At 40.2% G+C, this 4,513-nt stretch overlaps 1 non-coding gene across 1 annotated transcript; it reads left to right on the forward strand.

Moving 5' to 3' along the window:
• Positions 1-4,017: 4,017 nt before the first annotated feature.
• trnal-uaa (transfer RNA leucine (anticodon UAA)) lies at positions 4,018-4,100 on the forward strand. Its single transcript has one exon. It is a non-coding gene; the product is annotated as a tRNA-Leu (tRNA).
• The last annotated feature ends 413 nt before the right edge of the window (positions 4,101-4,513 follow it).

Genomic DNA, 4,513 nt, shown 5'->3' on the forward strand with positions numbered 1-4,513 from the left:
CTTCCGATCTTGAGGGCATCTACTACTCTACTTCACCCCATCTTCCTGTCTTCATCCCGTCTTCTCTTCAGCTGATAATTCTCTTTTCAGGGCATCCTCCTGCCACCAACCTGTTTTTCCTCTTTTTCCACGATTTAAAGAGTTTTAAAGTCTGAGCTACATTGGCCCATTTCTTCACATTTTCACCTGGCTTCAGCAATTTCCCTGTCTGTCTACCCCCATACATGTCCATCTATCCATGTTCATACCCTTTAGTAAATCTTTTGGTCTTTAGCTATTTTTTTCCTCTTCAGTTGATCTTCTCATCTTGAGGTTGTTCTTCTCTTCCGCTTATCGCCCCGTATTCAGCTCTTATTTTTCTCTTCAGCTAATGTGTTACTTTTATTTTCATCTTTTGAGGCCCACTTGTTCTCTTCGGCTCGTCTTCCCGTCTTGAGGTCTATATTTCTCTTCTTCATCCCCTCATCTTCATTTCAGATAATGTTTCTCATTTCATTGCCTCCTCTGATCTTCAACTCTTCTTTCTCTTTTAACATATTTTGACATTTTCAAATGGCTGAGCTATGTTATACCATTTTCTTCACATTGTTGCCTGACTTTAGCAATTTCTTTCATTTTCAGCAGTTCAGCCGTTTTTTCAGGAATGTTTTTAACTCTCCTTTTCAGAGGAAATGCCGCCTTTCTTTTAGTTTACTATGTTTTTCCAGGCACATTTTGTTGGGAAAGGGAATCTCATGACGAAGATTTTGAAGTTGTGTGAAATGAAGAAACGGTAAAAACAGAATATTAGAAGGGGTAGGACTATAAAAGTTTTTTGAAACTTCATCCTACACCCTTTCAAACAGGAAATATTTATTTACATATAAATTTGTCTCTTTAATTTGCTTTGTTTTGCTTATGGTTTTCTTTGTTGTTCTTTGTTTTTTTTTTTTTTTTTCTCGGTATATACATTTTATGCATTCTGATTATTTTGTTTTTGTTTTAACCTGTTTGAATAAATAATTAAATGAAATGAAAAATGACTGTATTTTTGGTAACTATCTGCTTGCCTAAGCGCTTTTGGTTTTTACTTCTGAACATGGCTGTATTCCAGACAGCAAATATATTCTCACTTTTGCCCAAGTAACGACGGATTTTGCTTGTCACTCACCAGATATTGCTTCCTCAAATGCTGCTAGTCAACGCATTAGTTCATGTCCTGTGCTATGTTAAATTATGAAGTTGTCACCTAAGGACCAAAATTCATTGGCCCCCATGTGTACACTCATCCTTCCTCGTCTTGTGCACACATGTATGCACAGGTGGGCCTTACAGCTGTATTTTTCATTCACAGGTCGATTTCTGCCTCCTGTGATCTATTAAAACCAGTGAAGCCAGCCGAGCAGATGGCAGCGATCTGCCTGCACATTATTTCATAATCACATTCGGCAGCAATGCCAGCCGCCTGACACCAAACCACTTCCTCTGCGCCGGTGAAATGTGTTGCATATTAAACACCTTGTCGGAATCACCTCTTATTCTCCTGCACACAGCTTGTTAGAGGGGTTAAATTCACATGTGGCCGATAGAAAACTCACATATCCATAATGAGATCTGATCCAAATTCATCTCAATGTAATTTCTTTGTTTATTCCCATCGGTCACTGTTGGGAGGTTGGTTCTTTTCATCATGTGTGAAAAGTAATTTCATTAACCTGTATATTAGATCTGAGCAGGTCTGTGGTCTATACCAACCACTTAACACTGACACAGAACAGCACACCTCTCCTGGATCTCTATTTTTAGTAAACTGCACCACGGTCAGTTTGTATGCTGCTGGCAGCCCCCATTTTCTCTGGATGATTGTTTCATTATATTTGTTGTGGCACATCGCTCCAGTGAGACACCTGCAGGACATCTCTATTTAATTTTAAGTCTGCTCGAGTCATCAAGATGGAAATGCTGGCCCAAGACAATCATCCAACATACTGTACATGTGAGAGAAATTTGTCTCTTGTTCTTATACCATGGCTGTACAATCTGATTTCAACATGCTGCTAAAAAATGCTGTAAATGTTTTCACTGGGGAGGAATTAATCCATGGACTGGAACAAGTCTGAAACAATCCAGGAGTCCAGTATCTGATCCAACAGGTTATATTGGGGTATTAGATTTTAAACTGCACAATGTAACTTTCAGCTTTTGTTGAATTTGGCGGCTCCTTTGGACAAAAGCGGTAGTGCTTTACCAGAAAGAACACTACATTTCCCGTGAGCAATATTTTTGTTTTCCTCGTGAGATTATATTTTTCCTCTGCAGCTACAAATAGAGTTAATATTTTTTCCTCAACAAACTAGTTTTATCTGAAGATTGGGGTTAATGACAGCGCAGAGAGCTGGCCAACAACTGCGTTTAGCTGGAGAAGAATCGGGAATAAAACCCGTGTGAATGATCCGACCCCGGTCTGTATCATAACAATTCTGTCTCTTGTTTTATCCCCATAAATCCCCATCGGTCAGACATCCCTCCTCGTCTTTCATCTCACGCCAGCGAGTGAACACCGGGCCAATGTTTATTCTTGTCCGGGCATTTTTTTTTTTTGTCCGGGCATTTAGCTTGTTACTCTCCCACTTTCTTTTTTTTCGCCTCCTCCGATAAAACTTTTATTTTCTTCGTTTTTTTCGCTGCTTCGGCCATGATACCAGCTCCGCGTTTAGCTCAACACCAACTTCTGCTGAGCTCTGCACTCCACGACCCGTCCATTTTCGTCTCGACTACAAATCGGGAAGGAGGGGGAAGTGACGTATGCCGTAAAGCAGTCAAAGCCGTAAAAATGTGTAGTTTTTTAGTGTGGCAGGGTTCCTACCATGCTCCTCAAAGTTACATAGTGCCAGTGAAGGTGATACAGACCCCCTCAGACCATGACAGAGGTTCATTAAACCTGTTGTAAGTTGATGTACCATCACAATGACTCTGGAAATATGATATTAAGGTGGAAAAGTTACATAGTGCTGCTTTAAAACTGCATGGTTATGGTAAGAAAGTCCAGAGTGCATGGTTGGTGTTTTCTATCATGTGAATGCTGCCATGTAGAAAACAAAAGCCATTTATAATGGGATCGTGTCACAATTGTCAAGCTTTTATTGTAAAAGTACTGCCTTTTTGTGGCCGAGGAAAAAAAAAACTGGTCAAGGGATTTTGACCATGAATAATGAGAGTTCCAGTGTCATGACACCACATACTATAGCATTTCTTCTTGTCTTTTTCTTTTATAAAAAGGGAAGGTGTGGAAAAAGCACCGGGGGAACTGTGACAGTGGAGAGCAAGGGACCTTATTACTTATTACATGCCAGAAAATATATTATTGTGCTTCACTGGTTTTGATGGGCAGAAAATAAGCTCAGTTTCTGAAATGCTGGGACATCAAGTCATGTGACAGAAGAAAATACATGACAAAAGGCTGTCCACACCAAAAAGTATGAATATAACAATGTGGACATCCACAACGATGAAACTGTAATTGCTTTATGACAACAAGTACACGCTGCACCCCCCATCTGCATTCAGGCTGCATAACTGACTGATGACCTGCTGCTGCTGCTGCATGCTATGTAGAGAAAGATACATGAAAACAGAGGTGTTTGGGTTTAGGAAATTAAACAAATATGTGATTAGTTTCAAGAATCCAGCGCTCCGTTAAGAGGGAAGCCTTTCAAGTATACATTTTGCTTATGTTTTTAACATCAACTGCTCTGATATCAATTTTGATGACGTTCTATTGAAGAGAACAAACCAACTTCAGAGTCCATCAGTGCCAAAGATGAAGTGGACACACTGAACTTCTCAAGACATCAGTCAGTCAAAACTTAGGCATGGATTCCAGACAGACAATGACCCCAAGCCTACATCCAAAATAGTTGAAAAGTGGCTGATGGACAATAAAGTGAAGGTATTGGAGTGGTATTGACTCTTGACCCTCAACCTACGGACGATTGTGGATGAGCACAAACACAGGGGATCTGACTAGGTCCACCCAGCACCAGGGTGGCCGAGTGGTTAAGGCGTTGGACTTAAGATCCAATGGGCGTATGCCCTCGTGGGTTCAATCCCCACCCCTGGTAGCATGTTCAGCAATGACTTTGTTGCGCTTAAGCCGTCAGAGGTTTCTGTTTTTACAGTCCTGCTTTTTGGAGTAATTAGGCTCCAAAAGAGAAAAATGTTACAAGAGAAATTACATTAAATTATTTTCCTCTTTTTGTAAGTCGCTTTGGATAAAAGCATCCACTAAATACCATGTAATATCATTATTCTGACAGTTTAATCGACGGAAATCAGGGAAGGTTTCCTCAACTTTATTGTTTTTTTTCTAAACTGAATGTAAACATCTCGTTACAACTGTACCTGTCATTCTTGGAGGGAATGGCCCTTAATCCAAAAAGCTCCACTCCCAGATTGGATAGATTCCAGTAACATGAGCAATTGTTTCTCTTCCCATGATGGAAAATTCTGGTTATCACCACTTTTCTTCCGTGAC

Source organism: Cololabis saira, chromosome 10, assembly GCF_033807715.1.
Source record: "Cololabis saira isolate AMF1-May2022 chromosome 10, fColSai1.1, whole genome shotgun sequence".
In the NCBI taxonomy this organism is placed as follows: Eukaryota; Metazoa; Chordata; class Actinopteri; order Beloniformes; family Belonidae; genus Cololabis; species Cololabis saira.